This window comes from Chlorocebus sabaeus, chromosome 29 (assembly GCF_047675955.1).
Source record: "Chlorocebus sabaeus isolate Y175 chromosome 29, mChlSab1.0.hap1, whole genome shotgun sequence".
Classification (NCBI taxonomy): domain Eukaryota; kingdom Metazoa; phylum Chordata; class Mammalia; order Primates; family Cercopithecidae; genus Chlorocebus; species Chlorocebus sabaeus.
Window position 1 is genome coordinate 10,997,248 of NC_132932.1, and position 20,942 is coordinate 11,018,189.

The window sequence follows — 20,942 nt, forward strand, 5'->3', positions numbered from 1 at the left end:
TTACCTTGGGGACATTAGAAATCAAGTTTGTTATTGGCAGTTCCTGTTTCTGTAAGAGCTGTTAATAGCTAAAATTTAAAGAGTGTTTGTCGATCAACAGAATGTTATTTTCTTAAGTGGGTAACTGCCATTTTTCTTTTTCACGTTGCTCCTGCTGCTGCTACCTGGCACCAAGTTTGCCTAAAAGTTCAGCCTCCCTTATAACTAGAAATAAAGCCAGTTTTCACAGAAACATAAAGCACGCCTTTTTCTGGACTTACAGTTGTGACCTAGGAGAGCAGGTGGATGAGTTAGGAGTCTCAAACTAAAAAATCCTTTAGAAAATGGTATCAACTTGTTAAGCACACTTGAAAAGATAACAAATACAGACATTGTAATATAAGTAAGGGTGGCTCGTTCTTTTCGTGTTCTTTGGGTGTTATATAAAGAATGTTTTCAGTAAAATACAGATCCTTCTGTGCTTACACTTTGTGACATTCTTGCTGGGACAGTTTTACATTTTGAAGCTAAACAATTCATTTAAGAATTTTAGCTCAAGTCCATGGTTTTTTTGTTTTGTTTTGTTTTTGTTTCAGTTGACGATGGTCCTACTTCTCCATGTTCTGAGACCAGTTTAAACAAAAACAAAAACCAGACAACAACCTTGCAAGGGAAAGAATTCAGAGTAAATAAACAGTCTTTTCTGTGAAGCAAAATATTTCCCTAAGGTAAGTTACTTTTCCAAGGGAATTACGGCATATCTCAATGTGGACTAACAGGCGCTTTCTTCTGGTCTGATTAACATTTAGGAAAAAATAGATTCCTGAAAATAGCCTATTGTATAATGATGTGTCTGATTGGAACAGCAAAATGTCTTTGTTAAACATCTTTTTAAAAACCAATTTTGCCATTTCCTTCCAAACATTTGCTAATTTAATTGTGTTAACCCTTGCATCCACGTTATTGGTCATGTGGCTGGATTGATTAAGAACAGACAGGGATATAGATTTCCACCTAGAGAAACTCTTTTCAAGGGGTTAATCAGCTGGTAACCTGAGTTACAAATATATTGGGGAAAATGATATTTTTGGTAAGATTTCTCACCGTGTATTCTTCAGCTATTTTTGAAAATTATACTCACAAGTTACATCACATCTGATATAAACTCTGCACTTCAAGCTGCAGAACTTCCAAGATAGTCTGTGGAGTTTGTTGTATTTTCCCCATTTCTATATTTAAAACAAATTTCCTACTCATCCACCCCCTCCTTAAATTCAGGGAAACACAAATAACTCATAAGCTTTGCACTGAAATGAGTTTGTTTTGCTTTCATGCCTAGTATTGCTTTTGAAATTGTTCAGCAGTAAAGAAAAGAAAAAGCTGCTGGTATTAGCTTTAAACAACCGCCACAAACATATTGTCTTCCTATTTATTCTAGGTTTTCTTTCAGCCAAAATCAAGCTTGCAGAGTTATTCTAGAGCAGTTGGATGACATACAAAAATCACAACCACCAAAATATACACTGTATCTTTATAATGGGTTTTATGTACTCACAGATACACACACACACACACACACACAGTGTGTATATTAAACAAAAATATGAAATAGACTCATTAGAAGAGGAACCGTCCGGGTATGTGAAAACTAAGAATTGTGACTTTGATATTAAGATATGTCCATTTTGCAGATGGGGAAATTGAGATGAGAGCTCATCCACAAGATTACCCATCAGTGAGCACCAGTAGCAACAAAATCCACTAGACGACTGGGAGCTTTTAAGTCAGGAAACTTACATCAGTATCATCATTCCAAGAAGCGGTATCCAAGCTGTTTTATCAAAAGTGTGCATGGGAGGTAAGAGTTGGGAAAGATACCTGCAAACTAAATCTGGGGGAAGCCTCTTCTTGAGGAGCTGGGGAAAAAATAACCACGCTCAAGTATGTTCCTCTTTTAACAGAAACCCCTTTCTGAGTCACAGACCGTGCAGGCTCTGAAGAAATAAGATAGATGATTTCTGCTCTCTCAGCTTGGGAAGTGTGTTTGGAAGAGCATCTTCCTAGCTGCAATAATAAACAGCTCCAGCTGCAAGAGCTTTGCTAAACAAGCCTGGGCAAAACTGTTGGATTCCTTTCCTTTGACCATCTTATATTTCCCCTGCAAGAGGCAAGGCAGGGAGCCGGCCCTGGAAATGTCCTCCTAGCCCTGCCCTGTGCAGCTCTGCGCTTCCCCAGGAACACACGCCCTCCCCCAGCCCGCCTCCCCACTTTTGTTTTATTTACGAATATGTTGCCAGAATTCCAATGAGTTATCTATTCTGTGGCCCCGTCATTTTCCCACCGAGGCCTTGTCGCCGGCTGACTCAGGGTCCAGTCGCAACAGTGAGAAGAAAAGAAGAGAGCAAAAGAATTCTTTTCAACTTTTTTTTTTTTTTTTTTTTTTTTTATGTTTCACTCATTTCTCTCTCTGTCTCCCCCGGGCCTCCTCCCCTCTCCTGCTCCCTCCTTCCCCCAACTCCCCAGCCTCCTAGGCTCTCCTTTACCCCCTTTATGTTACACGATCGCTCAAATTGAAGCTCAGGAGGGTCCTATAGGGAATGCATAGGAACCCTGGGAGAAAAAAGCCCCCAACAAGCTATACACCAGATGTATAACGTTATATGGTCAAACTGGCAAACACAAAAGCTGAAAAACAAAAGGCGTGAATTAGGGAGAGGCATTCAAAGGCGTGTTTTCAAAACAGCCCGGCCAAGAGCCTGGATCCCCCTCCTGAGACTAAATGCTTGAAAGAAAAGGTGCTAAAGAAAGAAAGGAAAAGAAAAAAAAGCCCATTTTTTCTAATTAGCTGAGGCCTAACAGGCACTGAATTTCGCAACTAGTTTTCATCAAGGGGGTTGTGGCTTGTGAAACTGAAAAAAGATGCTTTTGAAACCTGTGATGTAGGCCCTGTCTCGGACCAAAGCTAGTCTCTCTCCTTGAGCTTTATTCTCCCCCTCGCTTTTTGGGTTCTGCCTTGCTTCATATCTTGATCCCTTTTTCACACCCTCCCCCCAAAGTACAAATATTATTTGGATTTAAAAAGAGAGCAGGAGGGAAAGCCACAATGGCCCTCCCCGCCCCTCTTTCTGTCTCATAGGCAGGGGGTTTTCCTTGCCAGCAACAGTCCTGAGTCGCTATGAATTTCATTCCAAAGCTCTGCAGAGCACCAAAGGGGAGGGGAAAGGTGTCACTGCAGGCTGTGTGTGTGTGTGTGTGTGTGTGTGTGTGTGTGTGTGTGTGTGTGTGTTTTCTGTAAATGCTGGGATTAAAATAAAAAACCCTCCACCACTGTGCTTTTAGATACTTGGAGGATGGTCTCTCACTGAGCATTTTTTCAAATGCAACTAGGCAATGTGTTCTGGGCACCAAGGTATATTCCCAGAGTAAGACGGTTTTGCTCCTCCCGCGCCTTTAGAAAGGACACACAAGCAACCTGAATTTTTTTTTTTAATTCCAATTTAAAGTGTATAAAAGGATGTTGCAACCAGAGAGTTACTTGTCCTCTGCTTCATGAACAAATTATGAATGTGCATTCTTCAATCACATTTCTAATAGGAAAACAAAGCAGAACTCGTGGGTGAGAGTTGGTGGGCCGCCTGCGTTTGGAAGGGAGGCAACTTTAATTGCCGTGCTGTCTGGCTCGGATCCCTGTGGTCCTGCGTGGTGTGTTTTAGTAACAAACACTTGTTCTAATGAATTGGCCTTATTAGGGGGCTCCTCATATTCTTTTATAAAGAGCAGAGCTATTCTGAACTTCTGAATGCAACAGTCTCTTGATATTCTCACACTGAAGGCTGTAGTGTGGGATTGCATTCCCTGTCCTGTATTTTCATAAGGCTCATATTTTTTAATGGCAGAAGAGTGAGCAGTGGTGGAAAGGTAAGAAAAGTACAGAGCTTGCAGGTACCTGCCATCCACGGACCCAGGGCCATCCAAGAGGCTTGCAAAATCATTATGCTAAAAATGTATTTGCGTTCACAGCTGAACAATTCGGATTTTAGTTCAGTCACCTCCTGGCACATTTTTTTAAAAACTCGTGGCAATGGATAAAACAGATTCATTAGCTTTGATTAACCTTCTTTAACTAGAGTTAAAAACCTGCTGTAGGCAGCTCAGCTACCAATGCAGCCTTTAAGATACTTTATCATGTTTAGGACCCAATTACTGTTGCACTGAATAAGAATAAAACATCACAATAAAATGTGGTGCAAACAGCAACTCTAACGCACACAGCAAATAAGCATTAATTTACAACAGCAACTTTCCTATTTCTATGGTTTTTCTGATGGCTGCACTTAATTCAAGTTGAATACCTTGGAATTTGATGCTGATATGAGAAACTAGTTCCCCAGCTGTACTGACTGATGGCTTTTTTTTTTTTTCTGTCTTACAGCTTTAGTTTGGAGACTCGAAGACTCTTTTAAAATTTTCCAAGCAAAATAAAAAAGAGAAACTAAAGTCAAAACAGGGTCTGCAGAACTAGGTTTATTTAAGAGAGAGGGAGGGAGAGAGAAAGAGAGAGAAAGGATTAAAATGGTTGAAACTTTAGAATTTCATAACCATTTCTTATTAGTAATTAGAAATATTTCTAGTTAGAAGTTGTAAATATTAAAGAAACACAGCCCAGTAAAGTCAGCTTTGAGTGAATTCAAAGAATTATCTGTATGAGATGCAAACTTCTTAAAAGAGCTCCAATGAGGTCTATTTTGTGCATCTTGTAAGAAAAGAGAGCTTGAAAAGAACTCCAGCACACAATGAGTTAATTTTGGACAGGATTTGACTGAACAGGGAATAATGAACAGTGAGATACTGCAGCTTTCAGGCAAAACAGAGTAACAACAATTAAAAAGAGAGAGAGGGGATAAAGGGAGAAAACAATCTCCAGTCAGTTAACTAACAGGAGCAGCCCAGTGTTTGAAACAGATAAAACAGAGGCCACCAGGAGTGCTGCTGCTGCTGCTGCCGCTGTGGCTTGCTTTATGCCTGGGTGTGGAAAGCATTACAACATTTGTGAGCCAACTGTTTGTGGGTTTCTTCTCATCTGCTTTAAAATATTTGGTTTTGCCGTATTTCCATAATAACCACAACCACACTCTCCTCTCCAAAAACCCCCCACAACAACAGATGTGTGTTCTAAAAGGAAATAGAGACACTGATATAATCAGACACTAGTTAGAGTGCTTTCATACTAAATTCTCCGGCAAATTCACAACAACAAAAAACTCTCAACCACTGATGGAATTAATCTAAGATCCTTGATTATTTGAAGTTCTAAAAGTTTTCATTTTGCATTTTGTTTTTGAATGTATAGTGCTTTATTTATCAAACTGCAGCGTAATTTTCCCTTCAGTTTGAGGCTGTGATTGTGAAACAAATAAATTGAAACTTAAGGGCCTGTTCTCTCCAAATTTAGTTCCATTATCACTTTAAGAATGCACACTACTCGATGATACAAAAGGGATGTATGTAGCTGGTTATTTAGTCGCTAACTCAGCAATATGTTGGTTAACACAGCACTCCCCAAACTCCTTTTTCAGGGTTTTCTCATTGGAAGTCTCTGTTTGTGTGTATTTGTGTACCTATGTGCATGTGTGTGAATATCAGATATTATATGACAGCAAGATATCTTCTAAATATTTAAGATTTACAATTTTAAAGAGAGAAAACAAGAATAAAGTTTTGCAGAAGCTTAAAAAATTAAAATCAGTGCACGCTTTAAAATAAGCTAGAATGGGGACAGTAGTGATATTTCAAATATCATATCAATTATACACCTCTCTCATAGCTACGATTTTCTTGTATGTATTGATACGCACTCACTTAAAGTATATTATGTGTTCTACATAGTATTAGATATTCTAGAGCATAAAAGAACAACAAATGCCTTTAGTTGCTCTCTACAGTAAGTACTTTTGACCTTTACAGAAAGTCTTTTGGCCACAGTGCAGTAGCCTTTAACTGTGTTTTACTTGGAAAAGTTTATTTAATCTTTATCCTCTGCACATACTCTTAGAACATGTCCATATAACAAAATTGTAGTTGAGGGAGGAAAGTAGAATTGTGAATTTGAAAAAAAAAAAATACTTATGGTAATGATCCTTTTGGCTTCCTGCCTCTATATAGAAGCTGGAACCACTTAACCCCAACCTACAGGTCCAGCCCTGACATGACTGGAACTCATCTTGACCTTGGGTAAGGGGAATTCAGGGAGCTGTAGACCAGCAGTTCATCAGCCAAGCGTGAAGTCCCCTTGGCCCCTGGACAAACTCTTTTCTCATTTCTCCAGGCTGGGCTCAAGGTTGATTTCATAGGACAAGGCTTTAACTCCTAGTCCAGTTTAATGTGCTTCATCCTGCCCACGTGCCCAAGTACAACTCATTGTCTTGTTTTCCTGTATAGCACCCCTGTTCTGAGCACCCTACAATAGGTTCTCTTAGAGTCCTGCCAGCTCTTCCATTTCTAAGGCTCAAGACTGGAGATTCATGTGACCTCCTGTGTTTACCAGATGCCCTCCATCTTGGATCTCTACCCATGTCTGTTGCTAGACAGCCTTGGAGTCCTATTTTGCATTGTTGCTTAGTTATTCACCGGTCAGCTACCCTTGGACTTCCCTAGAAGTCCACACTTTTTAAAAATCAGCCCCTGGTGATTGGTCAAAACTCCAGGTTCTGCCCAGTTCTGCTCTAGCTGGTCTCTCTCATAATCTTTTGAACTGGGCAGAGATGCTAGCACAAGGGGTAAAGAAAGATGAAAAAAAGCAACAAAACTATAATCAAGATTGTTGGAATCTTCAATAGGCTTCCTTACACACATCCCTTGCCTTCATTACCTTATATTAACATTCTTAAGTTCCTGAGTTTTTTTGGAACTATCCAGTCTCCACTTGTTATGCCAGTCATCATGTCTACCAAAGCTATGGGAATTTTGTCTCCAGCTTTCCAGTCTACTCCCAATGACAGTCGGGCAGAAAAATTTATAATCTCGAACCCAACAAGGAACATCAATGAACTTTACATGAATTCAGTAGTCATTTGCAGCAGTCAATGACAGAGACAAGCTGGCTCATTTCAAAAGGAAGTATCCCCCTAGTCTGATACGTGGGCTTTTGGAGGAGTGAGGAAGGCCTTGTCCTGAGGCTCCTTTGTGCACTGTAAAGAAATAGAGCCTACAGCATGTGCTCTGTGAATCACACCATGCCAGCTTCCTCCTAATATGCTGCCTCTGCATTCCTAATGTGGAAACGAACATGAAGCTTCATAGCAAGTTATTATCTTAGAAGGCCCACCTGGATGGTATCAGTTTTCACTGCCAGACCCTCTTAATAATTGACCTTTGACACTTATCCAGGTGTCGTCTTAGATCACAAACAGCTATGTCGCTATAGGAACAGTGATTTGAATAGCAGCCCTTTGCAAATTTCCATCTTAAAACTTTTAAGTCAGTGGTTCTTAAGCTTGACTGCAATTGGAATCACTTGGAAAACTTAAAAATAAAATTAAAAACAAAATAGATGTCCAAGTTTCACCCACCAACCTGTTGAGCTCAATTCATCTGATGTAAGGGTACACATGACATCTTGATTAGGAGAGGTTCAGGGATTGTTAATATTCCACCAGGATAGAAGACACAACTTTACATCTTCAGACAGCTAAATACCAACACAACCATTGCTCTGCTGAGCAATGGGAAACCCAAAAGGAGTATATACTTTCATCTTCACCCAAGCTCAGTTTCTTATGCCTAGAAGATCAACGCTTTCTTCTCTGATCAACTGACAGAACAGCCTCACCTACTCTAAGTCGCACCCTTCTTTGAGGACCTAAGTTGTATAATTAAGGTACAAGTACAAGTCTTTTGGCTTTCAACGCAAAGTTCCCTTAAGTCCCAACTCACCCTTGCTAACTACCTCTCTGATTTATGGAAACCAGGCTCTTCCTTTGCTGATCGCCAGAAGCCTGACTTATTCATGATGAACCACTGAAACCCATCCTGGCCCCTCTCTTTTTACTGTCTGCTTCTATTCTTTGAGAAGCTGCTGAAACGCACTGCTGTGAAAACTGCTAGTAATTGGGCACAGTTAGATTAAGGAAACTCTTCAGGTAGCCTCAAGCTCAAAAAAGTGCTTCTTATGCCAAGATCCCCCCAATGACAACATCCTTTAGAGGAGAGAGCAACTTTTCCTTCTTCTCTGCTACCAGTTTCAACTCCGGTCTGCTGGAAGATTGACTTCCAGGTCATGGAAAACCAGAAGCCAGTAAAAGATTTATCACACAATAGTTCAGAGTAATAGAAGTGAAATCTTCTAAGAACTAGAAAAATTTTCACCAATTAGCTCTTCATCCTTCCTCCGCCCATTTTTTTTTCTTTGATGATGTAACAAATGCCCTGCACGGTAGTTCTGGCAGCCTTACATCACTGGCTTGTAACCTGTTTATAGAATGCTGGAGAGTTCTTATAAATTCCTGGGCCCTGACAATATCTAATACTTGCATGGCACATTATGGTTGAGATAACACTTTTACATGCATTATCTCATTTAATCTTCATGGGGAAAGTGGCTGACTCATATATATATATATATATATATAGAGAGAGAGAGAGAGAGAGAGAGAGAGCTGAACTTAGCTACACAACATTGTTGACAGCACAAAATAAAGTGGCACTAAGTGAGGTACCACTCAGGAACACCATAGATTTCTTTTGTAATCCTCTCCTAAATGTGTCTATTGCCTATATAATGTCATTCTGTACAAGATAGTTACATTATTTCCCTCCCTGTCTCTTGGTACAAATAGGGCACAAAGTAGGAAGATTAGCTGAGTGATTCTTAAAATCTCTTCTAGTTATATCTCTTCTTTGTTAGTCTTCTTTACACATTACCTAAGCATAACTTTGGAAGTTCTTGAATTATTGTTTCCCTAGGAAACTGCATGCCTTCAAGTATATCATTGGTTGAAAAAGACACAAACAAAAAACTTAATTTGATATTAAACTTAAGTACAGTGTAGCATTATAGATCCCTCCTTTCTGTTTCAAGCTCTATGTGGTTTTCTCAGCAGCTGTATGAGCACTGATTTAGTCTGGGATGTAAACAGTGCACCTTTAAGGTAACCTGTGCACTTCTGTTATTTTGTTTTCTGGAAGCCTATGAGAAGATTAACGTAGTTCATTAAGGCTGGCATAACTTCTTATGCTTGATGACTTATTCACAAAAATGAAAAGCAGGACTTAGGATTTGTTAACCAGAATTATGGAAACCATGTATCTAGCATATCTGGGTTAAAATCCCAACTCTGTCTTTTTAGTAGCTCTACGTTCTTGTGGAAGTCTTTGAATTATAGTTCCCTGTTTTGTAGAACCGAAAGAATACTACCCGTCCCATAAAGCTTTGTGAAGCCATAGTACCTGGTACATAACTCACAATGATTGGTAGTTGTTTTTATAACAGTACTGGTAGTAGTTATTATTCTAACTACAAATTACAAGTTTTACTTAATAATACAAAATAGAAGTCACCACCAATAAAGAACTCCTGCGCCTTCTACTTCCTACCCCAAAATAATTGAACCAAACTCTGCTCTATTCTCTGTACAACCCATGGACTAAATAATGAATCACAACATTTAAAAGCTTAAAATGTGGCCGAGTGCAGTGGCACATGCCTGTAATCCCAACACCTTGGGAGCAGATCATCTGAGGTCAGGAGTTCGAGATCAGCCTGAGCAACATGGAGAAACCCTGTCTCTACTAAAAATACAAAAATTAGCTGAGCGTGGTGGCACACGTCTGTAATCCCACCTACTTGGGAGGCTGAGGCAGGAGGATCGCTTGAACCCAGGAGATGGAGGTTACAGTGAGCCGAGATTGCACCACTGCACTCCAGCCTAGGTGACAGAGCAAGACTCCGTCCCAAAAAGCTAGCAGAAACACATAAAAGCTTAAAACGTTTTGGGAAATTGCCTACTCTGAATGTATGAACAGATTCCAATATACATAAGAAGGCAGATACCAATTCATGGTATCACTCAGGGATCTCATCAGAGAGAGAGAGACATCTTCACCACTGCCACCAAGTTTCAAGTACAGAACTTGTACTTCCTCGTTGTCATCAAACTATTTCTATGAACAATTCACTCACCATTGTGGGAAAGTCTATTTTTCATCTTAACGCACAAACAGACAACAACAAAATTTGTGATTTGGATAATCTGGATCTGATTTTCATGCTCAGAATGGAGACAATTCATAATACTGGTCTGAAGCATTTAGTCATTCATTGAGCAGATATATTAGGAGCAACAGGTATGGGCTGTGTTTTTCTAGGCACTGTGAACACAGCAGTCAACAAAGTCAAAAACCTCTGCTTTTAAGAGACATGAATTGCCACATGGAAACACTAAGTTTCTCTATTTATAACCTAAAGCTAGTCAAATCTCTCCAGAAGTAAGGTAGCTGAGTGAAGTGGTTCATGATCTTTCCATGGAAGCCAAATCTTCTGTGCTTTACCTCTTTTAGATAAATGATAGTAAACACGAATCAGAAGTTAATTAGCTTGCACCTCAATAATCCAGTCTCCATCACTGATGGTCATCATGGAATCTGCACACAGAGGCAGCTGTATACAGATGACAGAGGCAGCTCTAACACGTGACATATTTAGGCACACAGAGGCGGAAGGACATAAAGTTCCTGGTTGATTTCCCTTTGGTGTTTGTGGTGAAATATCAAGGTCATAAAAAGTCAGTTTCTAATAATCCCTCCAGTCCTCCATTCCATTCCCTAATTTGTATGCAATGGCATTTAACATTTTGACTTTGCTTAAAATAAAATGTGTGTTTGTTTTAAAATAAATCTAGCTTTGATACCATCAACAAAAGTCCAACACAAAACATTTAAAGAATCGAGAATAGGTATTTGAAGGTGTGGTGTGTTTCTCAGACTCTGGAAATGACTTGAATGAGATTCAAGAAGGCAATGTACTCTTTCTTGTCCTGATATAAACCAACAAATAAACAACTTCCAAAAGCCCAGCTCTACAGACATAAAACATCTGGATGCTTTAAAAAGAAATCCACATTCTTGGCAGTGTGTCCAAACTCAGAATCCAGATCTTCTGAAGTTCACACATCACCATTGTGACAAAATGCTACCCTGTCATGATGTGTCTCCATAATATCAGGTCAACATTATCTGTTCTGCAGAGCATCTCCTTAAAAAGTTGACAACCTGAGGGGAAATTTAGTTTTATCCCATAAGTCCTGGAATTTGATCCTATTTGTTCATTATGCACAGAAGGTACTCTACGTAATATGTAACTCATGATGAGAATGCTTGAAAAGGTCATTGACTTAGTTCAAATAAACAAACGCCTTCTTTATAACATTCTGGCATGATAGAGAATTAGAGCAGTGAAAAGACTGTGGAGGGTAAAGAAAAAAGTCCAAGGCCAGTTCAGTTTAGGTTTAGGGTATGACTATTCTTAGTATACTGAAAGATGGCTGGAAAGAAGGGAGTGGTGTGTAAAATGAAAGAAAGCTGGACACATAGTCTAGGTTTAAAATAGAGAGCAATTAATTACGTAAAATGAGAGTCCATTTTGTGTCACTTGTATACATTTCAGGTCTGATTGGTAGAAACCATTGCCATCCTGAGAACCTGGCCCTACTTTTCTCAATGAAAACTTTCTATCACTTCAAACTTTAAGGTAATAGAAGGAGAAAAGAGGCTCTTTAGGGACATTTCCAAAAGCCTCATGCTGACAGAACTTAAAGCAAAACAACTGACTGTAGGTGTGCTGATTTAAAAAGCAAATTCCTATAAAAATTTTACTTAATAGATTTGTGTTTTGTATTTTTTAATGAAGGACCCACTACTGCTGGACTGTTTATGCATAATTTTAGTCCTCACAATAATCCTAGATCTACACTAACTATAGCATGTACTATCATATATATATCATATAGCATGTACTATCATATATCTATGTTACATATATATCATATAGATCTCATATATCATATATATCTCATATATCTCTCATATACATATATATCATATATATAATCTCATATATATATATGAGAACAACTGAGCTGCTGGGGTTAAATAACTCCCTCAAAGTCTCCAGTGGCAAAGTCAGAATTGAGCCTCAAGACAGCCTTTTCTCCAAACTCAGTCTTTCAGCTACCCATAATGCCTCTTGACAATGAATCAGAGTGAGGCATCTTGAGATGCCCCCAGAAGAATTTCAGGCCTTGTAACTGACAACCAACTGAATAGTGACATTAAATTATTTTTCAAGTGTGGCTTCACCAGTTGCTGAGTTCATGGACTCTGAAAAGAAATCAGGTGTGAAAAGAAGTACTCGACATGTTTGCAGTAGGTTTTAGCTAAAGAGCACCTTGAAAAGCCAGCTGCCAGATTTATGGGGAAGGTCTTGCCTAACGAACTTGTGAAAGTTCCCTGCAGATATTATAGCATTCTCAGCCAGGAAACATGCTGGATTCTGTACACCATCAAAGAAAAGCATTTGATGAGACTGCATATCGAAATGTACTGCTTGCAGTAAGACGTCAGGCTGTAGTGAGTCTCAGAGACCAAAACAGGACTCAGAAAAAGGTGCAGTGAGATGACTACTCCAGCCTGAAAGAAGTTTCCAGCAGGGCAGCTCAGGGAACTGTTTTAACGAGCTCTCATGTTTACATTAGTAGTGAATGACTTAGGGATAAAAATGTCAAAATGAACATTCCAAGGGTAAGGATAATACTCAGCAGTAGCATTAGAAGTCAAACTTCTCTGTGCTTATGGTTTTGTTGCTGTTTTTCAGATGGTGCTGTGAGTGGGGAGTGAGTCAAAACCTCTGCTGGGGTGCACAAAAGGCTACTCAAATGTCCATAGCATCTAGGGGAATGGAGAATAGTTGGAGGATCTTACTCCAGAATCCCTCCATTCTGTAGTACAAGGATTACTCATTACAGACTAACATGAAAAACCAAGTGAAATGCGAACTTAAGAGTTTAAAAAGATTAAATGCTGCTTTTCTGGCCTATTAGTAAGAAATGAAAGAAAAATAATTTTAATTTGTGAGTAATGAATGTTAATCTACATTGTATTAATTGGGCTTAACCAGAGAGTTTTTGTTTACATACATTGGGCAAACAAACAATAGGAATGAGGATTTTTAATAAAGAAGGAAGCCAGAAACACACACACACACACACAAACACACAAACACACACACACACAAACACACACACAAAAACACACACACATACATCCCCAAGTAAGGGAATACTAAAAGATCAGAGAAAACGTAATTATACTTATCAAAAGTGTTTTAATGCAGTGGCCTATCAGTTTCAGAATATAAAAATTATTCAATTTGTTGAACAACTTGGAGTTTATTTTTTAATCCTTTCAAATAATGGGAATTTGAAACATATTTGGCTGTGTTTAAGATACATCTGATATTAGAAAATCATATATACCTGTTAATATATATTCAAATATATTACTAAGCAAAAATATATTTACATGTTTATATCAATGATGCAATTAATATATGTTTTCACATCCTGTGTCTCAATTTATCCCCATATAAAACAAATGAATTTCTTATTCTTTAACTTCTCTAGGCAAATTTCAAATATTTCTGAATATAACTACAGAATGCTTGGTTTGTGTCTCTATGAAAGGTCTTAATACATTCCTGCACTGAATTATATGCATATGGTTCTCCCACACTGGGAATGCCTAGAGGAGAGAAACTTCTTACCATATTTGTATCTATGGTTCATGCCTGCTCCATATAGACCCCTAGGTTTCACGAGAGAGATCCCAGACAGTAGGTTTGAAGTAAGAGAAAGGGAGAATTTAGAGGCATCTCAACAATACTGATGTACTCCGTAATCAGGTTGGCATCTGGGAAATGTTTTGCTGTCTGCTTCATCTCTAGGGCCTTGAACAGTACATGTCTCTCTGGAGCCGCTGCAAGGTTTGTTGAAGGAGGGCATACATCAAGCATTTCGTAATTTAGCAACATTCCATAATGTGGCTGCTAGTAAATGGTAGGTTCAGGATTTGAACCCAGGTCTTCTGTGTCATGTTCTAAATGTTGGGAGAATAAATCCCTCCCTTGTCTCAGTGAAGATTTCCAAGCTGTCCTGGGTTGTTGTGTATAGGTGTTTAGCTTATGGGATGGGACTGGAAGGTGGTGTAGGGACACAAAAAGAATTAAACCATGTAAGTTCACCTTGGTTGGCATTTTCATCTCTCCTATCAAGCTTGAACAATGATTCCCAAAAGATACGTATTAAATTCAATAAGGATTTACTACTACTGCTCACCTATTAAGTGCAAGGAACATTTGCACTTAGTAGGAATAAAAGGGTAGCTGGCACAAACTATCCTGCCTGTTTTTTGTTTTTGTTTTTCATTTGTTTGTTTGTTTGTTTAGACAGAGTCTTGCTCTGTCGCCAGGCTGGAGTGCAGTGGTGCAGTCTTGGCTCACGGCAAGCTCTGCCTCCTGGGTTCAAGAGATTCTCCTGCCTCAGCCTCCTGAGCAGTTGGGACTACAGACGCCTGCCACCATGCCCAGCTAATTTTTGTATTTTTAGTAGAGATGGGGTTTCACCATGTTGACTAGGACGGTCTCAATCTCTTGACCTCAGGTGACCTGCCCGCCTTGGTCTCCCAAAGTGCTGGGATTACAGGCGTGAGCCACCGGGCCTGGCCTATTCTGCCTGTTTATTGAATGCAGTCATGGTATGTTCTTGCTCCTCCATGAGCTGCTTTTGCTTTGAATGAAAGCATGGTGTCATGGAAAGAACAAGAAGCTCCAGGGTAGGGCACATGTTTTCAAACTTATTACAAGAGGGAGCCTGGATGAGAGTGTCTTAATATACCTTTTGGAGATGATGTGTCCTTCTGTCCTTGAGATCCAATTAAATTTATTTTCTGTGAGTTACATGATAGAGAGTGTTACATTGTACATTTTAGCAATTTCAGCTTATTTAGATCAAACAAAAAAAATAGTTGATTTGACTTGCTACAGTTTATCTCTGCCACCAAAGTAAATAGCATGGACCTGAAGGTGTCATCCCAACTACTGCCCGGACGTTACAATATCTGTATTTTCCAGAAATCAGGCGAACAATATTTTTCAGTCTTGTTTCATTTCACCTCTGGTTGTGTAGACCCTGCCTTAATGTGCCTAAACCAAATGAGATGTGTTATCCCTTGCAATGGAACTAAGCCCTTTAAATAACTAAGGAATTGGGGGGGGGGGGGGGGGGCGGGTGGAGAGAGAGACAGAGAGTTAGTTTTCTAAATTCAGAAAGAAAAAATAAGGTAGTAGAGTTGTGTTTCAAACCACTTCTATAATTGGGAGTTAAACAAGTGTGTGGAGAAAGTACTTGGTCAACTGTATAATTTCTTCTACTATTAACTATCCAAAACAAACAATTAAAAAAGAAATTAACACAGATAATGAAGACTATCTATTTTCTAAAACTATGAACTTTGGAAAGGCGTGTGCTTTATGGATATCTGTACTATAAAGTCCATATTTGGACAACTATCAGTTTAATTTTTAGTCATCTAAATTGCTCAACTTAAACTTCATTTCCCACTTCTGCCAAAACCAGAAGAATCAAAAATACCATGAAGGGGCATGAGATTTCCAGCTCACATTTCCAATCTCCGGAGGTTTGAAAAACTTCATCTATCTATTTGAATGCCTTGGTTGGGATCCAAACTGAATTTGAACTTTAGATACTTAAAAGTGACCCATCAGTGTTTCAAAGTCCAAAGTGGCCACAGAGAACCCTACGGACCATTACTTCATTGTTTATTCTTGTAAATTATAAATATTTTTTAAAATTCCAAATTATGAAGTTAGAAGGAGATATTTTATATCTCTCAGCCACTGTCACTTTCTTCTCCCCTCCTTTGGGTGTTGGCCATGTATCTATGAGTCCAGTTGGTAAAACAATCAGTAACATCGACAGGATGATGTACTCTGGTCTGAAACTACATTTCTCAGCTTTTTCAGTTCTCAGGAGACAGTGGAAAATGCACTTAGCAAACTCTATTATAAAGGCCCATGTTGTTCCAAATATTTAGTTGTACTTGAAGTAAAATCATGACTTCAAATGCCAAGTGAAATAAAGCATAATTTTCACACTGTATGATGGAAAGACTATTTATCGTATACGTGTCTTTCTCTTAGGATATTATTGTGACAGTATAACAACATAATGATTTGTGGTTACATATGTACACACAATATACTGTATAGTGTAACTCTGCATTGTTGTTCTGGACAGGGGTGAGATATTAAAGTCCTAAAAGCAAATATTGAGGCTGTTAAGTTATCAGAGTCTAAACTATAGAAGTAGAAGAGAAATAGAAAGAATAAATGGAACTGTGAGATATTTCAAAGGGAAATATCTATACACATGAATGTCTATATCTATACACTATACACATGAAGCACCCACTATTATTTATTCTATAAATAAGTGTTCTTGCCATTACTTTACAGATAAGGATCCTGAGGTTCAATAATTAGCAAATGATGGAGCATGGTTCAATTCTGGAGATATATTTGGCTTGAAAAAAAAACATGCATCCCTACTTTTTCATATTCAGTTCAAAATATTAATGCTGGGACAAAGAACAAAGAAGAATTTGGTACCACCAACTAAGAGCTGGCTGGTGTGGTAGTTAGTAGCAATAATAAGTTAGTAACAAACATGTGCACCTCATGCTATAAGAAGCCAACTGGTGGAGACATTAAGAACACAGTCAGAAATATAGCAATTTAATTTAGGAGAGAGCTGGGAGCTATAGATTGAGTCTCTAAATTTAATTGATTGCTAAAGTAATGAGAATTGTATGAAGGAGAACTAGAGATAAAAACTTCTCCTCAATAAAAATAGTGGTAAGAAGAATTAATGAGAAAACAATCTTGAGGATTATCAACACCATGAAAGTCATACTTGTTTGATTATTGTTTTAATAGTAGACATGTGGACATTTTATGTGTTAAAGCAGTAGTCTAATTGTTTTAATAGTAGAGATGTGGACATTTTATGTGTTAAAGCAGTAGTCTAAATAAGTTCTGCATCTCAAAAGTTTTGTAGAGCATTAATGGTTGTTACTTGAAGGAAAACAAAAGACAAAGTTATAAACCATTTAGGATACCTTAATAAAGCTAAAGTGAATGAGGTTCTTTACTATCTTTAATTGGCTATATTTGTCTTACAAATATCCAAAATGGTGACATGGTATATCATAGTTCCTAAGATTATTTGACTACAGAGCCCAGATTTCTTGGAGCATCATCTGGTAGTAGAATTACTTGGAGGAAAAGAGTCAATGAAGTGGGAATCTTGGAATGCTGGAGATGGCAGGGTACCCTGGTTGGATCTTCTGAGGGGACAGCAAGGGAAAAAATTAAGAAATCAGAAAGGGAGGTCTTGAGGATGAGAGGTAGAGCCTTGAATTAGAAACCACTACGTGGGCCAGGAATGGTGGCTCACGCCTGTCATCCCAGCACTTTGGAAGGCTGAGGCAGGTGTATCATCTGAGGTAAGGAGTTTGAGACCAGCCTGGCAAATGTGATGAGACTCCATCTCTACTAAAAATATAAAAATTAGCTGGGCATGGTGGCGGGTGCCTTTAATCCCAGCTACTTGGGAGGCTGAGGTAAGAGAATTGCTCAAACCCAGGAGGTGGAGGTTGCAGTGAGCCGAGATTGCACCATTGCACTCCAGCCTGAGTAAGAAGAGAGAAACTCCATCAAAAAAAAAAAAAGGAAGGAAGAGAGAAAAGAAAGAAAGAAAGAGAGAAAGAAGAGAAAGAAAGAAAGAAAGAAAGAAAGAAAGAAAGAAAGAAAGAAAGAAAGAAAGAAAGAAAGAAAGAAAGAAAGAAGGAAAAAACGAAAGAAAGAAAGAAAGAAAAAGAAAAGAAAGAAAGAGAAAGAGAAAGGAAAGGAAAGGAAAGGAAAGCAAAAGGAAAAGAAAAGAAAAAAGAAAAGAAAAGAAAAATCACTACATGGAGATAGAAGCAACTAATGAAGACCTGCAGACATGCATTGAAGGAATGAACATTATGTTGTGTAGACTAGGTGACCACTATCTTCTCAGTAACTCAGCAATGAGGTCTCCTTCCGAGACCATGGGAAAGTGTTGAGTTATGGGGATTTATTTGAGACTCTTTACTGTGGGACTATAACAGGAACTAACTGGATGTGATACCGATGGAAATATTAATGACATCCATATCCCATTCAGCGTGTGTAGGTATCTTGAGAGATGGGATGAAGAAATTTGATGACTGGTAAATCCCAGCTGAGAACAGATATGAGATATGTGATCAAATGACGAGGATGTGGGAAAGTTGGGTGGTAGGGGGGATAAGGATGCAACATCTGACTGTCGGGTGAGAGAAGAGGCAAATTTGCATAGTCCAGAAAGCTAGAAATGGTGGAAGAGAGGTCACAGTGAGAAACAATTTGTCCTGCACCTGTGAGTGATAAAGAGAAAGGAGATTGTTGTTAGAGAGCAGAAGCTCTGAGAGATTTTGGAGGTGAAACAGTTCTAAGGTACATTGCTTTGTTTATGTATTCTCATGTTGAGCAAAACTATATGTCCAACATATCCTGCATATGACCTGTACTGCCAAGAAATGTACCAGACAGTAGAGCAATGAAAGTCAATAAGAAATGAAAACAAATCAGTACAAAGTCGACAGGTAGACACAAAGATGGAAAATTCAAATCCAGTGAAATGAATGATGTCATGGAGATATGCTTAAGCTGTAGTCCTTTGGACCTTACTGATTGAGCCTCGTCGGCAGTGTCCATACTTTTCCTTTCTGATGGTTACACCTTTCCCTTCTTCAATCCTGCATCTGTTTAACAAAGCCTTTCTGACCACTATGACATGGAATTTTTTCTTCTTTATGATGGCTGAGCCTGGAAGAGGTAGAACCATACCTTGCATATTGACTACTCCATTTATAAATTTACTTTTCATTAGTAATCTTTCCATAATGGTAACATATATGTCTGGCCATTTGATAATGCCAAACCTTTGGATACACATTATTCCATAGTAACAGAGATCCACAATCCTCCACGAAATACCCAAAGCAAGTAATGTGACTTCCAGTCTCTATCCAAAACCAAAGTGACCTGGAGGGGTTAAAAGGTTCATGCAAAGTCCCATAACTGATGTCTGAGGTCTCAAGGAGTAGAGCCGGGCATGGGGATCTCATATTGAGCTCTCGCCACTCCGCCCTCTTGGGCTGTGGTGGGGACTCAGTGCATTTAGGATAACTTAGTGAATGCCCAAATGAACAAACAGATACGTTTTTAAGTGTTTGATTTATTGAAGGTGTATGCATATCCCAAGGCATAGACTTTTGTGGAAGCATGAATACTGTCTAGAATCACAAATAGAACCAGGAAGTACGAAATTACAGCAAATCTGTCCTGGTTCTCCACATGTCCTCAGGCATCCACTTTATTTGACTTTTCTCTGTACTGTTGTTAAGCAGAGAGAAGGCTTCGTCTTAGCTCAAAGGCAGCAAGGATAAGAGCCATGGGAAGCACACACATTCTTCAGGATTCAAACAGCTCCCTAGGAAGAGGGAGCTAGCTCTAGGGAACAGGAAGTGGGCAAGGGAAGTTCTAATTCACTCTATTTCAGGAGTGCATTGCCCTCAACATAGCAGGGGAGGTTTGAGGTTGCCTTCCTTATTGCTCTCAAGTTGAACTCACGGCTGCTCAGATCAGGAACACACCACCACTGCATTTTTATGTTTTTCAGAGCAAAATACACTGAGTAAAATTGTGACTGATTATGAGATGCTAAGAAATAAAAGCATACAACAAAATCTAATCTATTTCCTTCCTGCTTCTTTCTTTCTTTTGTAAAAACGTATATTCAGGGGATACATGTGCAGGTTTGTTACATGAGTATACTGTGTGATCCTTAGGTTTGGGCATCTAATAATCCCATTGACAAAGTAGTGAGTATAGTACCTGATAGACAGTTTTTTAACCCTCTACCTGTTGCCTCCCTGCTTTGGAAAATCCTACTGTTTATTGTTCCCAACTTTGTGTCCTTGCATACCCAAAGTTTAGTTATTACTTATAAAAGTGAGAACATGTGATATTTGTTTTTTCTGTTTCTGTATTCTTGGGCTTAGGATAATGTTCAGCCTGTATCTTTATAGAGAATTACCAGGGAAAGAAGAGGGCAGGTCAGTACTACCTTACCCTATTGGCAAAAGACCACAAAGTCAGCTTGGAAACTCTGAAACCAAGAAAGCTCCATTTGCACAGAAGGAAATGTTGGCAATGTCACAGTTGCCATTGGATGTTTTTTGTTGTTGTTTTAATTCAACATGGACAGCCAGGGAGCTCCGTCTACCTCTGCTTCCTGTTTATGATCCTCTAGCCTTGTCCCTAAAGGGTCTGTCTGTCCTAGGCCAGAGTTGCTGAGATTCAGCTGAACATCACGAGCAACTGATAAAGTTCCATGATCTCTTTACTGAGTGCTAAAAAGTGTATAAGATGTAAATTTATTTAATCACTAGGCACTTAGGCTTCAGAACGTTTAAAAGAACCCAATCACAAGAATTCTGACCTTCAGTTTGAGGGGAGAAAAAAGGCTCAAAGAGGTCACATGACCAATTCACTGGTGATAAAACATCCACTGCCAGGTGAAAGGCGTCCGATGTTCAGATCTTATCTCTGGGAACTTCATATATTTATGAGTGTTTATTTCATTAGGCCATTACCAGGGACAGAAAAAGGGCACTTTTTATGGGTTGAAAAATTCCCACAAGAGTCACAAACTGAGAAATTAGAGATGAAAAAACCATGTTCTGTTAGACCGAGTCAGTTTCCTTTG

The 20,942-nt window shown here is 38.9% G+C and overlaps 1 long non-coding RNA gene across 6 annotated transcripts in view; it reads left to right on the forward strand.

Annotated features, from left to right (window-relative positions):
* LOC103231236 (uncharacterized) overlaps positions 1–20,942 on the forward strand; it is a 100,305-nt gene that overhangs the window by 37,504 nt on the left and 41,859 nt on the right. For 5 of the 6 annotated variants that reach the window (XR_012091791.1, XR_012091794.1, XR_012091793.1 and 2 more), the window contains 2 exons: positions 576–707; positions 1,671–1,837. This is a non-coding gene — a long non-coding RNA (uncharacterized lncRNA). Of the gene's footprint in view, positions 1–575; positions 708–1,670; positions 1,838–1,940; positions 2,088–20,942 lie in introns of those variants that run through there. The other variant, XR_012091795.1, reaches the window with a different exon arrangement.